At 41.1% G+C, this 19,080-nt stretch overlaps 1 protein-coding gene across 3 annotated transcripts in view; it reads right to left on the bottom strand.

The window, feature by feature from the left end:
* Positions 1 to 14,122, bottom strand: part of LOC138595781 (RNA-binding Raly-like protein) — a 119,503-nt gene extending 105,381 nt beyond the window's left edge. For 2 of the 3 annotated variants that reach the window (XM_069667195.1, XM_069667194.1), the window contains exon 1: positions 13,019 to 14,122. The gene's annotated coding sequence lies outside the window, so the exon portion shown is untranslated. The remainder of the gene's footprint in view (positions 1 to 13,018) is intronic. The other variant, XM_069667192.1, reaches the window with a different exon arrangement.
* Positions 14,123 to 19,080: the final 4,958 nt, after the last annotated feature.

Here is a 19,080-nt window from a genome sequence, read left to right as displayed (position 1 = left end):
GCGCAGCCTTGAGCCAGACGCTCATATGTCTACCTTTTGAGATCATCCCTTTGTATACTTCTTTTTATGTAATGGTATATAATAAATTAATAATAAAACAAATAAAAAATAGGCTACCTGTAAGTATACATTTCTTTAAACTTGTGGTCTAAGAAATCATTGGCTGAACGCCGTATCAAATGAATATCTGGTATTTCATTGGTTAAATTGCCAAAATGTAAACAAATTAGCCATGTGGCTTCTTGACGTCATGGCAGGCAAAGACCCAATCTACCTGTAGCGGTAGCTTAAACTGCAGAAATGCCAAAACAAAAGACTTGGTTTAATCCTGAATCGTCCAACGAGCATGGATTCATCACTAAAAGCAGAAAGGACGACTTCCATGCTTTTCGTTGTGTGGTTGCGATGTGGACGTAAGCAGCAAAGGAAAAGGCGCCATCGACAGACATGCTAGCATGGACTGCCCCTACTCTGTCCTGACGCATGTGGATTATATAAAGACAATGAACTGCATTAGTCAGTGGCAACTGATGCATCAAACAAAGGTATGATCGCGTGTTTTCCCATTGTACTGAGATATTTCCACTTTGAGGAGGGCGTGCAACATGCACTGTTGGATTTTTACAGTGATAGCAACGAAACGTCGGAAACTATAACAAATCAGCTGCTGGCTGAACTGGAGATGTCTGGTCTACATGTGGAGAAAATGCAGCAGACAACGCCAGCGTTAACTTTGGAAAACACAACAGTGTTTATCAGAAGCTGAAGCTGGCTCAAAAGGACGAGCTTGCTGCAAATGGTTTAGCCCATATTCTGCACAATGCAACAAGGTATGCAGCAAGCAGCTCGGGTGTTGACATTGAAAATGTTGTGCTAAAGGTTTATAGCCATTTTAGCATCTCAGCTAGCAGAACGACTCAAGTGAAGGAATTCTGCGAGTCGTGGAAGTGGAGGAATGCAATTTGCTTTGGCACGTTGTGACGAGGTGGTTGTCTCCGCTGCCATCCATTGACAGAATCCTAAATATTGGAAACCTCTGAACAGCTATTTTTAGATTCTAGGTGAGGAGGAATGCTCCAAGATTTTGTGGATATGCTTTGGAGAAGATGGCATTGAATCTTCTCTTCTTCAGTCACATTCTAAAGGTGTTCCCAGACTGCACTGAAGCACTCGAGGCCAAAGCATTTAGCATAACCTCCGTGTTTAAGGTAACGACTGAACTGAAAGGGAACCTTGAAAGAAGGCTCAAGGACACATTTTTCAGGCAGCTAACCCCTGATCTGCCTCAGAAATGTGAAGCTGATTTTATTGTTTTCTATGAAAGAGACAAAAAATATGGAGTGAAAGATGACTTCTCTGAGAACAGCTTTCATAGCGTCAAAGCTCGGCCTCACAACTGCTGTGTCCTATGAAGAATTCAGGCCTGCAGTCTGAAAGACATTGATATGGATGGACTCTGTGAGGAATGTGGCATGGTGGACTCTAAGGTTGCCACAGTGAGGAGCGGCATCTCAAAAGCAGATGTCCCACATGTGAACCTGAGGAAGGTCAGCGCCTACATCTTCTCCACCCCATGTAGCAATGCACGTACAGAACGTGTCTTTTCAGATGACCTCAGCAGTCTGGATGCGGACAGTGTCAAGGCAGAGCTGCAAATTTGTGTCAGTTGCACATTTGAGTGCACGGACATGCACCGGAAACGCCTTACAAACAAAAAACTCTTGGAAGCGGCCAGCAAAGGGGAAAAAGTACAGCAAATAGACATTCAACTCTGTGGTGAGTACACTACAGTATGTGTTATAGTTTTGGGATTATTTTTCAGTTTTTTTCCTGGCTTCACTGAATTCTGCAAATTGTCCTCCTTTTTGGTGTTATGGAAATGGCCACCCCAGCGTGTTCTCGCACGAGAGAGTGAGAGTGAGCTTCAGGTGACGAAGAGCGTACGACGAGACGACAAAATTCTGCTTGTTATACCTTTAAAGTCGAGCTGAAACGGCATTTCGAGAGTATCTAGCTTCCGTATCGTGACGTATTTCCGAGTGAAACAGGACGTGCAGGCGGGACATATCATCGTTGAGAAGTGGGCGTAGACAGACGTTCTCCACAGCGCAGTAGCTAGCTAACTGACCGAGCGTTCTTGGTGCTCTGCGGCTAAATGTTGCAGATTGATGGTTGAAATTGTTTGGTGCTAACTTACGTAAGCACGCGTGAAATTTAGTTTTACCGGAAGAAAAAATGATCAGATTTTTCTGTATTTTTTTGGCCTTTATTGTCAAATAGACGCACAATATTACCGGGGATGTGATCTGAAAGGATTAAAATGACATTTTTCATTTCACCTCGACTTTAAGGGCAGTGCTTTCAAATGGCTGCAAGAAAAATCTCAGAGAAACCAGGAAAAAAAACATGTCTGCTATGCTAAGGTACAAATTAAAGACACTCTTCTGATCCTTCCTGGTGTTTCATGTAACTAACTTGACCTCTGGCCTCAAACTCTGTATCAAATACAACTTAAAATATATGGCGCTGTCTTTTTATTACTGTGTGGGAGCTGCTGTGTAGTATTAACAGGATCCAAAATAAGTAATAAACTTAAATCAATATCCTCTAATAAAGCTCGACTCGGCTACATGAGTGATACAGGTGCTTTATAATGATTAGTAGATAAAGGTAAAAATTCCGAGATGAAGGCTTGTGATGTTTATTAGAAAACAGTGCGTGGAAACAGAAGTAAAAGCTGTAATAGCCGGCGGTATCTGCGAGAACACGCCGCAATGAGCTCCTTGATTTCCTCCGATGTCAAAACCTGGATGAGAATCGATTCGAGGGAATGAAGCCTTATTTACACACGCCACCTGATAGACTGTGGCTCACTGCGAGACGCCAACAAGCTATTAATGTTTCAGGAGAAGATTGCTTTTTGAGGCTAAGTGGGGAATTAAATGATGGGAGTTCTATTTTAGCCCGTAAACTCACCGCTAAGTAGGGCTTCATTTTAGCCAGACAGATGTTTTTGTCTTTTTTAAAGCTCAGATTTGGCCTCAGCGGGCCTCTGTACGCTGTGAGTGTAATCAGGCATTCTTAAGCTCAATCCGGTGAGTGTGCAGTGCAGGGTGTGCAATCGCAGGGACGTGTGCATGCAAACAAAAACACACAATCTGGATTATGACAAAGGGTTTCGTTCACTGTTGATGCTGATGAGTCAGAAGCTAAGTCGACTGCAATTAAGTGTAAAAAATACAGAAAATTAACACATCAGCATCACTTCCTTCTAATTAATGTGCTGCAGAACAAAGCAACTCAAATACAAAATATGTAAATCTCTCCATAAAAGGCCCCAGTCCGTCCATCTGCTGGAGTCGGTTAAAGCCTCCCTGTCAGGCTCAATCAAAGTTTGAATGTGGAGCGGAATACATTTTCGCCATCACCGACTGTCCCTCGCCACCCCTGAGTGAACCGTTTGTTGAGAGAAACATAAAAGGTTTGCTCGGTGGACATGTTTTTGCCCTCAGGGGTACACAAACTCAATAGCTAGCTAGCCGGCTAGCCGTCTCTCCTTGAGTGCACCTGAGCTTTCCTAGTGGCAGACACTGAAAATTGAGGTCATGATCCTCGTGAGTGTGTGAGCCTGGATGGCTCTGTGCTGAAATATCTTTCTTCTTTTTTTCTCTCCGTTTGAAGGTACATCTCCTTGAAATATCTATTTGGATATGTCTGCATATCTATATCCTCTCCCTGTAACTAAGAACATGAAATATAACTACGACTATATATTGTCGTTATGAGAATCCCTTTCTGCACAATTCTTATTCATCTTCTGTGTATAATGTACATGATGTACCAGTATTACACCAATCTACAGCTATATATCTGTATTAATATGCACTAAATTACAATGATGATGTTGACAGTACAGTAAGTACTTAGTTTACAAAGCACCTGAGCTTTGGAGTGCCGTCACAAACTGTCCGTACACTTTAGTGAATGAAAGATATTTTTTGATTTAAATGTGTTTTTGCTTTTCATCATGAATTCTTTGAGGAGTTGCCAAAGGTTGCATTTAACCGTTTTTTAGAGTAATAATGTGGAAGATTTTCATGTAAATAAATGTCTTTTAAGTCACTGTCTGTCGCCTAATGAGGTAACACAATGTTGATTGAGCCTGTGGCCCACTGATGAAAGCTTTTACACCCAGTTAGTGACCTTCCATCACCCAGCAGTGGTTGGTCTGCCAGAGAGGGTAGGCGGAGCTAAGCGGCTGCTTTTCCGCTCTCTTCAAGTGTTGTGAGTAAACAGTAATCTACTATGGCTGAACAAACAAAGAAAAGATGGATGACTACAGATACAACTTCAAAAATAAGAGAAAATCCAAAGAAAAAGAAACAAACTCGACGCTCAGATGAAGCAAACAGTCTGGAAAGGAAAGCGACCGTCAGCCAGGAAAATCAAGAGTTACAACCTGAGCCAACCGTGGACGTCACACATGCAACCTGGGAAGTGTGCTCCCACAATTACCGTTTATCACCAGAGGTGCTGCCAAAGATGACGAAAATGAAATCTTCGAGGTTATAACTTTAATTACACACAACTCAATAAAGTGTGAAAAAAAATGAAGGCGTCTGAATACTATAATATCCTTTATTTAATCACTTCACAAAAGGTAAGTGTAAAAACAGCTGACTTAAATCACCTTGAAAACATTGTGCTACATAAGGAGAATTATTTCGCTCATTCAGTTTAAAGTCTGTGAGTAAATTAGGTTCAGTCCGAGCCACAGGAAAACGTGATACTAATAATTGAAATCACAACTGTGTCCTTAAAGACCCCCCCCAGGTAAAATCAAGTGTGTAACCTTGTAAACATCTCCATGTGGTGTTCTTCATGTTCTACAACACATATCAGGGACAACATCAGCAGTCATCTCCATGGCTGGGCCTGTCTGCTTTTAAACTGCAGTGTACCAAGGACAGGCTGAACAACACGTTTTCAGATTGGCAGGTTTGAGACGTCACAAACCTAAGGAGCCAATCCTGTTAATGGACGGGGTGACGCTATGCATATCATTATGTGTAACCTATGGCAACCACGCATGAGCCCATCGTAACTTTTGCAAACCTACTACGTTATTACTTCTAATTACTAAGTTTCAACAAGTTGCTTCTAAGCGATGGCAGAGACGTGTTTTGTTTTCGCGATGGAGGGGGCCGTTGGAAATATGCACAGTGGGCGGGGCCTATGCAGATTGGAACATTTTTTAATGAGGGAAAAGGAGGAGATGCCTTGTATTTTGCAGGAAAAAAACATAACAGACACAATTTATTATTTCAAGCAGAGCATTTTATGTGTCTTAAAACATGACTGGAGCTGCTCTTTCACAGAAACGTGAGAAGCAATAACAACAATAACCTTTTTTTGACCTTTTTGTATCAAATGATCGCAGACTGTCCACACTGACTAACATTAAATCGTGTGCAGATGTGATTTGACTCTTTAAAGTTTTAAGCCTCTGATTCCCGTCTTGACCTGCTGTATGAAAATAGACAGAATATGAGCGAACAGGCTCGGGGGCACAGACATACAGTATAGATGCCCTCATGACCCTTTCCTACACAGAGGAGCGAAACCTTTCCTGAAGGAGCCGCTGAATATATTACACGTGGCACACTGTGGTGTGTTTCTCATCCCTGTGGATGTTTTGTGTCTTGCTGCACGTATGCTGAGTCTCTGTGTGGTTTGCTTCGCCTCTTTTTATGTGTATTTTTACTGACATTTTGTGTCTCTTTAAAGCCTGTTTGCATCTCTTTGTCATTTTACATCTCTTTGAGGTTTCTTTGAAGCTGCTCTCTTTGCATTCGGTTTGTGTATTTGTTGTTGTTTTCTGTAGTTTTGCAGTCAGTTTGTGTCTTTTTGTTGTTGTTTTGCATATTTTTGATGTTAGTTTGTTCCTCTTTGAAGGTATTTTGTTTTCTTTGTGTCACTTTCTCCTCATTTTGCCTGTTCTGTGTTTGTTTTTCTTCTCTTTGAAGTCGATGTTTATGACTCGTTTGTTCATTTTGTTTTTGTTTACGTCTCTTTGTAGTTTTTTGATTGGCGTGTCATTAAGATTGACGGCCCAAAAACAGAATCTGTGGCCCATGGAGGCTCAAAGGTCAGGGGGCCCTCTCAGTAGTCCCTCCATGCTTATGAAAAGTGTCAAAACAATATCCGCACTGTCAATAAACTTGCAAATGTGGCTGAAAATATACGACAGGTACAGCACAGTACATCGTGTCCGTGGAGACAGTTGTTCTCGGTGCATCCAGCACTGGTCCCGAGCAGGTGAGAGACAGCTGAGGCCAGCAGGACGACAGCGAGAACAGCTGATCCCTGCAGAACCAGCCTGGAGCTGACCCAGATGAGGACGCTCCACTGTAATCGGGGTCCCTGAGGTAATCTAGAGAGGACATTATCTGCTTCGCTGCTTCTCTGCAGCATCTGGAGGGCTCCGCCACCTGCTCTGGAAGGCCTCACACCGCTGCTCTGCCTCTTTTTATTGCAGGTTTGTTTGTTTACTTTCCTCCCCCGGTCTCGGCGAACATCACACAGACACTTGGACATATCAGACGTGTGCGGATCGAGTCTCCGTCTGTTTGTGTCCCCACTGAAGCCTCTCTCTGTCCTGATAGGCCATCTTAACAATAAATTAGACTCTTCTGCTCTATTTGCCACGAGGAAAACTTTACTTCTTATCTTGTAGCAAACAAAAATGCCTCCCCCAATTAAGATCCAGTGCGCTGTGTTCCTACACTTCTTACATCCACACCCGGGTCAGTTCTAAATTGCCTGTAGTATTCACTTTTGCATTTCAATGTTAAATTAATTAAGTGCAGCTTATATGTTGCCTTTAGCAACGTTTTTAAGCCTTTTATCCAAAGTGCAATCAGATTTTTAAGCTGCACAAATTGACCTGCGAGACCTGCTGTGTTGTTTTTATGGTTTATCTTTTGTATTCATTATCTTGTTAAAGCGGCTTTTAGCATTTTATAGTGCCCTTTGTTTTGTTCTGCAGTCTGTTGCTATTTTTTCCTTTGCTGTATTCTATAGTTTCTGTATTTTCCCACTGAAGACGAGGGTATTTCTTCTCCCTGGAAAGACATTTTTCACTCTAAATGGTAGATCAATTTGCCTTTTCAAGCGCCATTATTCAAGTTTCTGCTCCTCCACTTAAAACTGAATGGCCATTATAGAACATATTGTACGCTCTTGCCATTTCCTGGAGACCTTAAAAGCATTTATATAAACTAATGTGATGCTACCATGTCCCAGGGAACTATAGTGATGTTTTCAAGAGTTTTAAATTAAATCCAAACACAAGTCAGACAAGAAAGAAAAGTCTTACTTTACAAGTTTATAAAACTGCAAACGCTGGATGTAGTTTGACTTTCCTGTTCCTTGAGTAATGATTTGTATGTATATAAGTGTGAGTTTGTGTATGTGTTATAGTCACAATGTGTGGAGCGACAGTGTTGCATTCTGCCAAAACATTTCAGCCACATTTACATAATTCCTCATATACCCGAGATGAGACGTTCACAAACGACTGACTCAGAAAAAACTCGTGAATCATCTTCAGAGCGGACATCGTCCTGCCCGAAGGGTTAACTTTAATGATAATGCTCCACACACTGATGTGAAAAACATACATTAAAATGCCAAAACGCTAAGTAGGATGAAAACAAGCTTATGTGCAAACTCCCCATTTTCTAAAATTACAGTTTAATGACAGGGGGGCCGGTGTGGGGGAGGGGCGAGACGCTGCTGCAGAAAATGTCATGATGTGATTTTAGATTTAGAGAAACAGTTTGCGTGAGCGGCAGCGATGCTGAATCTATATGTAATCTAAAAACTAATCCTGACTGTTTTGATGCTGCTGGATGTAATTTGATGAACGGCGTGATTAGAAAATCGTACTGAATATGTTAAGTCGACCTGAGACAGATGTGGCCTGCGAGCTATCAGGCAGGCTGGATCGATATCTGCACACCGAGCTGACAAACAGCATCAACTCTACCTCCCTGCTTTGCTGGAGAATTCCACTGTAAGGTGGCTTGTCCTTATCAGACTGCATGAACCTAAGGTCCTTCTAAAAATAGGAAAAGTAATGGCTGTGGATTTGTTAGCTATTGATAAGAAAAAGAGGAGGTGAAAGCAGCTTAATTCATCTTTTTAAAGCAGCCCTTTCTCACCTGAGAATCATCAAAAACAGCAGCTTAGTGAGGGACCCAACCTGTCAAAGTACCCAAAGGAGATATATCTGAAAGCTAACCTTTTAGCTTCTTGTTTAGATGACATGTTGAAGTCAGGTGACGCAGTGTAAAAGGCGGGAATGTCTGCTAAAGGCGGCCTTCAGTGGGGATGAAAGGGCTGACCCAAACACACAACTTTCATTCAAGAGACCACGGTTCGATTCCTTTTGTTGACGTCTCTTAACAAGTTGAAACTTAAGTTTCAAAACATTTATTATCTATGTAATTAGCTTTAGCAGCTTTGGTGTCTAATCAAATAACCAGCGAATGATTGTTGCACATCCAAAAGTCATAAAATGTCAAACATCTCATCTCTAATAATGCTTATTTGTTACTGTTAGCCATGACTGCTTTATTTTGAAAGTCTAACCAGATGTTGCTTATTTGTTACTGTTAGCACTGACTGCTTTATTTTGAAAGTCTAACCAGATGTTGCTTATTTGTTAGTTAGCACTGACTGCTTTATTTTGAAAGGCTAACCAGATGTTGCTTATTTGTTACTGTTAGCCCTGACTGCTTTATTTTGAAAGGTTAACCAGGTGTTGCTTATTTGTTACTGTTAGCACTGACTGCTTTATTTTGAAAGGCTAACCAGGTGTTGCTTATTTGTTACTGTTAGCACTGACCGCTTTATTTTGAAAGTCTAACCAGATGTTGCTTATTTGTTACTGTTAGCACTGACTGCTTTATTTTGAAAGTCTAACCAGGTGTTGCTTATTTGGTACAGTTAGCCCTGACTGCTTTATTTTGAAGGGGATCGTGTTCCTTTAAAATGTAAAAGCCTTTCACAGCGACTCATGCGTTCACACATCTGTCTTGTTTCCTTAATTCAAATAACCAAACATTCATTGTCTTTAAATCTCTGCTTTCTAAGTCCTCTGAATATATTAATTATCATCTTCTCAAGTTACAAAGAATGACGCACTCACAACTAAATGTTAATGAAATAAAACTAAAATGAAACTTTCTTCTGAATTCTGAAAGAACAATCAGGTCTGAGCATGTCGGCTCTGACGGCTCATTTAAGTGATGCACTATGACTCAAACGCTCCCCATAATAGACACTGGAAAGTCAATCAGCCTGACCCTATTCTTCAGATAGGAGCTTAATTGCCCAGAATATGAAGTGTGAGATCCCCTCACTTATCAAATTAACAGCTCAGAAAAGGACAGTAAAGTGCTTTACGCCCGTTTTGGTAGAATGAGTCGTGCTAAAGGTACCTGTTTGTCTGTTAAAAGCCGGAAAAGCAGGAGACAGCCTCATTGAGAGAGGATAAAAGAAAGATGTTTTTCTCTCCAGGTCGTTTATATTTGTACGGGTGTCCAGCTCTAACATGAAAGAAGCTCTGATTTTATGAAGAAGTCCATATGCCACTTGCTGTTTACTAAAGTTCAACTGTACGCTTTGGGAGCAACAATGTGCTACTGTGCCCTGGATCATGTCTCTCAGGCTGTATCAAGAATGTTTGTAGTTATCAGGCTGGAAATGTTCTTCCTCCTCTGACGGTTAATTCGGTGAGAAAAATAATCCATGTTTGTATTTATAATGAGTCGTTTTCTACTATGAATGTTGCTACTTGTTGTGCAGGTGGAAATCCAGCATTATTTATCAGCCGGCCGTAAGTATCAGGTATCCAGATGAGGAAGATTAAAGCTCCTGTGAGGAGTTTTGCACTGGTTGTGAAACGGACTGAAGTTAATTCTGATGACTCTAAATGAACTACAAAGCAAACCAGACCATCAGCGACAAGATTGTTTATTTCTATAACGTTATTTTTAATGCCTGAAACTGCTGATGGGGAGGTAGATGTCAGACGAAGCGATTACTCCACGCTGCCTTTTGTTTACATTTTACATTAAGTCAGTGATGCATATGACGGTTAAAGAAAGCAGGATGAGATTATGTTAAAAACAACCACTTAAGCATGTACAGGACAAGATCATCAAAGCTATAAGAGGCATGGCTTTGGCCACAGGGGGCGCCAAAATCAACACAAGTTCCTCACTGCTCAGGAGCTTTAATGCGATTTTACCAACAATATAGTGCTTTAATAATGCAGTTATTTACAAGGTATGTATCAATTATTGTTTGCCTAACCATTAGGAAAAAGCGAAATAGTGATAATAAGCATGACATCATTAATTTCTATAAATGAAACAATAGTTGTCTTTCTTTTTCTTCTTCTATTAGAGAATAAACCTTTAATGCCCACCACAAACCTCCCCTCTTTGATATGAGTCACATATAAGTGATGGACTAAGGAAAACAGTGGGTTTAAGTGGGATTAAAACACGGTTTAAACTGCATAAGACCTTCACTGATCAGTCAGAAAAATGTTAAGAGTTTGAGTTAAACCTTGACTGACTTTACAGCTGGTTCACGTCGGGTCATAAAAGCGCTTTTATTTAGCAACTTTGAAATACTTTAGTGCTTTTATAGAACAAGAGGGAAAATAAATCCACTAAAGCTCCACTGCTGCTGCTTCTTATGTAACTCCAAACTTCTTCAGACTCCGTGCCAACATCTTTCAGTGACTGAAAAGAAGTGAAAAATCTGAATGTGCTCAGGAACATTGTTGTCTTGATGCTCGTCTATTTCCTACATACTCTTAGGCACTAATAGATGATAGTATGCAGCACATGTGAACTAAAACTGGAGGTAAACACGCTGGGATGGAGGCGAAGCTGGTTAAAAATAAAGCAGGAGACTCAAACTGTTGCTTCACCCACATCCAGCCCAACGAGCGTGCACACACATCCGATAGTTAAGCACATGCTCAGTGTACACAAGCCGCTCCTGTGTGATGTTTTATTCATGCTAGCGGAGGTATATCCATTCAGGAGCTATCATATTTCCTCCTAAGTCTCCTGTGCAGGTCTGGCTCGGCCCAGATAACAGGGAAACTGCCTGGAGGGGAGACACAACACCGCAGGACGTAATAGAAGCTATCATAATGCTTAGCAGGAGGGATGTCCGGCAGCTCGTACCGACAGAAACACCTCTCAACTAGAGGCGTTCAGACATGTCCGGATGCTGTGATTTGTGGGATGAAAGGCAGGATGTGAAATGTTCGAATCAATCAGGGTGGAAGGTTTAGATCTTTCAGTTCTAAAGAGATGAACAGGATAGAAGTGTGTTGCCTTGGAGTTGAAAAAAACATCTTTACACAATAAGATGCTGCAGTTAGAGGCTAAAAATAAAAGTCTTGACGTTTCAAACTTATTGTAAGTTTTATTATTGACTGAATCTTTTATATCTTTTTAAAGAAATCACATTTAATGCTTCAAACTACTAGGTTGAATTGCTGCACCCCTTTCTCTCAATAACTCCCAGGCTTGCTGATATATTCACACCTTGGACCACGTTATTAACAGTTCTGTCCCTTAGGGGTAACACTAAATGCAAACACTATACGAGATGTCTCTCTGCATTGAGCTATAGTCTTCATGCTGTTTCTAAACTCTCTCGCAACTTAAAAACCATTTAAATCTCCCTCAGGCTCTTCACCTACATCTACTTTATGACCTGCACAGATTAAGCAGGGAGAAGGGGAATCAATACATGATAACAGCTTTCCAATACATGATGGAATATATTATTTTAATTGCTCTAAAAAGTGTAACCTTTACCTGCCTGGTGTTGAGTGCAATATTTATCAATATTACATTTCAGCACATGACTCAGAGCTTCCATGTGAGCTTGTTTAATGACACCGGGGCTTAACAGTGTAAACCAAGACTTAATGGTCCAGCCACATATGTTTTATAGGCCTACATTACTGCACTGATGGAACATGTGATCTGTTAAACTGCGTACATATGGATCCAAATGATGGAAGTTGATGATGCACATGCTAAACTCCGTACAGAAATCAAAAACCTCCAGGAATAGTCTAGAAAAAGTGAAAGAACGTTTTTGGACTCCTCTCCTGTGAGTCTAAACTCAGGGACAGAAAGCGACTCACACAGCTGTTTTGTAGCACACAGAAAAATACCTCCACCAGCCACGCTGCCTCCTAAGTCCACATGATTCAGTCATGTTTGCAGCTCATGCAGCACACCGATAATCTGAAGTTAAACCTTCCTCTTTCAGGATTAATTCACTCTAAGTCCTCTCTCAGTCCCGTCAGTGGCTCTATCCGTTTCCTGCAGAATCAGATGCTACAAATCCAAGAGTATTTATGAATGTAGGCCTGCGAAAGCCGATTTGAGTTTGTGCAGAAATAAAAGAGGGCACTTAAGTGTACTTTGCCCATGGACGTCCTGTAATGCAAACTGTTATCATCCTAATTGTTTCACCAACTAAGCAGCAGCTGTATCCGGTTTTTCTGCCCCTTTAAGTCGACATATGGATGGAGTTTTGATACTTTGCATGTGGGAGATCGTTACAGTGCATCCTTCCGAGGGACCTGAATGCAGCTACTTACATTTATTCCTCAGCTGCGACGGCGTGAAGATTGTTGAACTCAAAAACAAAGAAAACATTGTGATCAAGCGACATGCGTGTGATTTCCAATCCTTGTTGTTGAGTTCTTGAACACGTCTCGTTTTTTTTTTCTCTCTCGGACGGATCGATCCGATCAGGTAACCTTCAGATAACATTGATAAAGAATACCTTCTCTAATGAGCAATCTGGCCAGCCCTGCGAAATAACACGTCAGCCACAGGTGCATATTTCTGTCACCTTCATCTTTATTGTAAACACACAACTTATCCACTCATATTAAATGTACCTGCAGAAGGGAAAATGTCTGTTCATCCTCGTTGAAACAGAAAACAAAAACGCATTGAACTCCCCCAAGAATCAAAACTCCCCTCGTCCACCCAGCATCATCTAGTCAAAAAAAAAAACAACATCCAAAAATATTTGACACTGCCACCAGCAAAAGTATAACGGAATCGAAAAAAGAGAGAAACACAAAAACAACAAACCTGTGAGCTCAGCTGCAAGAAAAGTATCACGTTAAAACGTCTTTAAAAAGGAGAAAAGAGGAACAAAGTAAAAGCAAGGGCTGGATCGGTGAGATTCCACCGAGACATCAAAATCACAAAACTCGAAGGCAACAAACAACACTGCAAAATGCAAACCAAAGCATAGCAACAGCAAAAGTCGACAGAAAACAAAAAAATAAAAATGTTTCAAAACCACCAATAAATGTGTGAAAAATCTCAATACTGACAAAAGCTGCTTGGTTTCGACCCTCGAAACAAAACTGCAAGCAAGTCAAGGCTTTTCTCAAGACCGATCTGGCATTTTTACCCTCTTGGCACTCTGGATCAGAATAACTGCATGCTAAAAACTTGAAGCCTGGATGTGAAAAACGCTCAAAACCACCATGTCAATGCTCAATTCAAACACCAGCAAAAGGAGGAAAAATAAAAAAAGGGGGGCAATTAAAAAGACAAAAAATGCTTACAAAAAAGCCATTGGAAATGTACTCACCGAGCGGGAGTAAAATGTTGCAATAAAAATGTGATATGGCTCAAAATACAGTATGGCGGTGCGAGCCGAAATGCTGTGCCTTTTCTCTAGATCTCAGCCTCCAGTTCTGTCATGTGACTCATTCAGCCCCGACTTCCAGCAATGAGAGACCAGTGTCGAACAGCTGATGCTGAATGCTCTCCTAACGGCTTGGCTCTCTCCAAAAGTAAAAAGAGGTAGTCCTTCTCATCCCACAGTTATGACTGAGCTGCTTGTGTGTTTTCCCTCCGCTTTTTTATTTTTTCCCCCGGTTTTAAAGATGCAGAGCTCGCGCCGTGTCAGCATCCACACATGCTTTGGGTTCATTCAAGAAGAAGAAGCAGGAGAAGAGGCAGCATGTGCTCTCATACACTGCATGTATCGGTTCTCCTATGAGCAATGAGGAGAGAGGCGTGTTGGGTTATTACAGTGGGGGTGGTCACCGGTATGTACGTGTAACAATGAAGAGAAATACGACTGCATCATACTCGTAATAGCACGCGGCGCTGTCCATGGTGCTGCAAGTGAGGGAGTGCAGCACGTCTAGGACAAACTAACAACACTATCATACATAATATCACGTAAGCGCTGTCCGTGGTGCTGAAATTAGCAGAATATGTCAAACTAACAGGTATACATACTATGTCCTCGGTGCTGTCCATGGTGCTGAAATTTGGCGAATATGACAAACTAAAAACAGTATTATATACGCAATATTTCGTCGGCGTGTCCATGGTTCTGATATTTGGGAATTTAACAGACGAGCAACAGTCATCCTCAGCTCAGTGCTGTCCATGGTGCTTAATCAGAATGTAGCACACTGAGGACACACAAACAAAAGTTTATTATATGATATTACCCATTTCTGTTCTTGGTACTGAAACTGAATCTATAGTAAATATAATAACAGACTGGGGTATCATTTAGAACACATTTAACTAGCAAAATCTGAGTCGTCCATGGTGCTGAAACTGAAGGAATGTGTAGCATTACAACAAACAACACTATCACACTCATAACGTTTGTGGCTCTGTCCATGGTGCTGAAACTCCATGGCTTTCAGCCTGTTCTCAATGTGCCTGCCTGCCTTAAAGTGTTCAGGCATCATATATCCAGTGGCATTGCATTTATTTATTTATTTGTTCTTGACCCAGAACCCAGAGAGGAGACTCTCCTGGTAGGTTAATGGCATTTTTTGATTCACAGCACCTACATGACTTCCTGCGAAAAAAACACTTTCTCTCTGCATCTCATTTGCTAAATAAATACACCTGAGACATGTAGGTTATAGCTGATTGCGCCAGACAGGAAAGTAATAATGTGTTATTGATGCATTAGCGTCTGACTGCAGTTGTCAGACAAAATTCAGAACAAGTTCATGTAACACTCAGCGCTGGAGACAACTGTCATCATTCATTTATCATAACTGGGGTTGGTGCACTGTTTCCACCTTAAGCACTGTCTAATTTAATTTACTTTTCAGATCACATCCAAGCCTTTGGGAGGCACCACGTTACATGCTTTACAGTCCCCAGAGAATACACTGGATGTCCAAGAACAGTGATCAAACTTCCCTTGAAGCCAAATCTAGCACCTAATCACTCAGTGTGTTTACCTCTCCCTTCACTCAGCCATCAGTGCCTGCTCAGGCGCTGTGGCAAACATACTGCACTGCACAGATTTCTCCATCTCATTTGGCGTTATTTGTCGACTCTGTCATCGCACATTGGTCCTTGTGCCTTTAAACTACACTTGACGGTCAGCGTGTTGCCGAGCAAGACATGTCAGAGCATAATTATCAACGCCTGAGGGTGTTCATGACCTAACTAACTGTCGATGAGGTGCAAAGCTGCAGTGGTCTAACTTAAGACGTGGATAGTAAAGAGATAGAGATGGGCGCCGACACCGAGGCAGTGCAGAGGTGACAAAAAACAAACGAAATGAACTGCAGCCAAAAAAGCTCCTGATAATCCAATACCCCACTCTATAATGGACTATAAATACATTTGTTATTTACAAACAGTAAGTCTGCTTACAGCTGCTGGAAATTTGGCTTTAAATAATATAAATGTATATGATAGCAAATATAAGAGTCTCATTAAGCGTGTGCTACAAAAGTAATGACTATAAACCTCCATTACTATTAGAAAACTTAGATAAAAAAACAACAATTTAGTTGTTACAAACATTTCTAAAGACCATGTGGGCTTGCCCAGTCACATTATATTTGACATCTGCCTGGTTCAGCACACAACAACAGATGTCAGCATGTGAAAAATTGCATAGTTCAGCCCTAAGTAGCAGGTTTGAGTAATCTGAATGTAATTTCACTGAATGCTTTGCTCCCCATATCATAGCTAACAGTTAGCATACAGATGCAACGCGAGCTAAGATGCACCTTTTGTTGCTATAGCCATGACTGCAATGCTAAATCATGGCTCTGTTGTGTTAGCTAATGCTATGCTGTTACTAAACTTAATTCACAATGCATTGCCAAATAACTGCCGTGTTTTTAGACTGTGAAAATAATTACGTCATTAATATCAGAGCATTACAACACCTAATTCCAACCCCAGTGTCCGAGAAGGTTACAGACTACATTTCAAATTTTGATTGACACTATTTTCTTCCACTGTTAAGTTTGTTACCAGACATACAAAAGATCCTTTATAACATAGTTAGAGGGCTGTTGTGAGTTTGTCTTTAAAATCAGCTTTCCTCTCATTTTAATGCTTCACAAGTTTTAATGGCCGCTGCAGAAGAAACACAGGTAAATAAAGAATTTATTTCTGGCTCGACATGATTTATGCATTTGTGCGCATGAACACGAGAGACGCTGTCATGTTTATTGCGATACACACTCAGGTTTCAGGTCTGGTCTGTTTATCAGCCCAGCTGGTGCATCAGAAAGAGACTCACAAGGTTAAAGGAATGCCCTTTATGAATATCTGAAATAAGAAATATCAATCATTTCCACCTCTTGACATGCTGGGGGGCTCTTTGTATACCATCAGCAGCCCCGGCGTGCCTGAAGGAGAGAAGGAAAACACATGTTCTATTTGTACATGAATCTCAGTTTAGCGGTAGCTTAAATAAGCTCAGAAGCTAAACAGATTCTTAATTTATTGGCTCGTGTAAAAATCTGTGACATTAAAGCGCCGTGCAAGGACCACTCATTGCCTGTGGCCATGAGGAGCCAATCAGACAAACATGTGGGCTTTAGGGCCTTTCAACACATCCAAAGTGAAGCCTCTCGAGGTGAATCAATCAATATTGGTTATAAAAAAAATTATTGACAGGATTCAAAGTGCAGCAGAGTCAAAAAGAAAGACAGAAAACTTTTTCATTGGGATGTATTTATGTAGCTGCCTCGTTAAGTTACATGCAGGACCGTGACCCCTTCATAAATAACTGTATGCCCTCTGTGAAGGAACATAATCATTTCACTTGTAATATATATAACAAAATCACCATGTTTTTTGTGTTAAATTGGATTCATTTGATGTTTAAGTATTCATAGGATCTGAAGCGCTAGCGCTCGGGCTCCTGTGACAATACCGAAAAACTACAGAATGATTTAATACCTTTATGAAAGCAAAGAGAGGATTTGTATTCTTTAATTACCATTTTGTCAAGGAGGCTGCAGAAATCATTCAGGATATTTAATCAAAACCAAATGGAGTGTGCACAAATAACTGTTCAGGGATTTAATGCTCATTACAATAACGCTTATAAATCTAAAGCTTCAGGTGGAAGGATTATATCAAAAATTAAAAAAGATTATATACTTTGAAGCTGTTTTGTTTTGCTTGTGTTCGGTAATATTAGCAATATGGGGCTTAGTGTTTTTAAAACTTTGAAATGTGCTTGTGTGCGCCGGGTCGGTTAGGAAAATGTCATCCAGACTCGGAATGAAAGGATTTCCCACGTGTTTATGTGACACCTTCATTTTCATTCTTCCCTCGGTCCCTGTCAGGCGCCGCTCTCCGTCCGAGCTGACTGACCCACAGCGGCCTGCTGGGACATCAGGCCGGATTACTGACACGAACAGTCACCCTGCAGACAATCCTTGTGTTTGACTCATGGAGGTCTTTGCAGATGTGTAAACTCAAAAGCATCAGCCTCTGGTTCCAGTTTAGGTTTGAAGGTTTGCTCTGGATGATAGAAGACATATTGCTAGTTGTTGGATTTGGTTTAAAGCTACGTATAATCCTAAAGCATTTTATTACATGAAACCATATTTTCATTTCTCCATTTTTCATACAAAAGCCATTAAATGTGTTTGTGTTCAATACTTTCCTCTTTATAGTCGCTTTCATTGTTTGCCTCTCATAGAAGGGATCCCAATGGCCTTCACACACACAGGGGGGTAAACATTAGGGGATGCATGTACCCCAGTGTTGTGCTGTACTGCTTCATCTCATTGATAGAGTTGTCTCAGAGTTACAGCTATGATACAGGCAGCTGACAGGGATGTATATGGAGCTGTATTAAACAACTAATGCACAGCCCACACTTCCTGCTTCACATTAAAAGTGTTCACAAACACAGGGAGGCTTTTATTGTGAAATACGCTGTTTTTTAAGTAAGGTGAGCACTGATCATCAGACTCATCAGAAATGAATCTACAAACCTGCACATGGAGTTTTTTCAGTATTGTTTGGCATTTAAATATTAAAGAGTGTAGTTCAACAAAAAGAAGAACGAACTCCACTTTGCAGGGAAGAATGTTGAAACAGGCTGACGGTAGAGCGACATTTTTTATTAAGGCAATAAAAAGGTATTTAGTATGACATGATTCAGTAGCAAACGCAACTAACTTTTACTTAAAGTTGTGATCTTGAAGATCTCAGTTTCGTTCTCTTTGGCGCCACCTATGGTGATAAACGGTAATTGCGGGAGCACACTTCCCAGATATCCAGACAGTGCTGCATGTGTGACGTCCACGGTTGGCTCTGGTTGTAACTCTTGATTTTCCTGGCTGACGGTCGCTTTCCTTTTTAGACTGTTTGCTTCATCTGAGCGTCGAATTTGTTTCTTTTTCTTTGGATTTTCACTTATTGTTGAAGTTGTATCTGTAGTCATCCATCTTTTCTTTGTTTGTTCAGCCATAGTAGATTACTGTTTACTCGCAACACTTGCAGAGAGCGGAAAAACAGCCGCTTAGCTCCGCCTACCCTCTCTGGCAGACCAACCACTGCTGGCTGATGGAAAACGCGTCACTAACTGGGCGCTGCTTGTCACCATAGACACCCAGTCTGTAATACTGCAAATGCACAGATTTTCATCAGTGGGCCACAGGCTCAGTCACCATCGTGTTACGTCATTCGGCGA

This window comes from Semicossyphus pulcher, unplaced genomic scaffold (genome assembly GCF_022749685.1).
Source record: "Semicossyphus pulcher isolate SPU_LCO1_2020_fin unplaced genomic scaffold, fSemPul1.0.p SCAF_18, whole genome shotgun sequence".
NCBI classification, from domain to species: domain Eukaryota; kingdom Metazoa; phylum Chordata; class Actinopteri; order Labriformes; family Labridae; genus Semicossyphus; species Semicossyphus pulcher.
The sequence above is the reverse complement of the archived record's forward strand: the minus strand, read 5'-3'. Positions and strand labels throughout refer to the sequence as shown.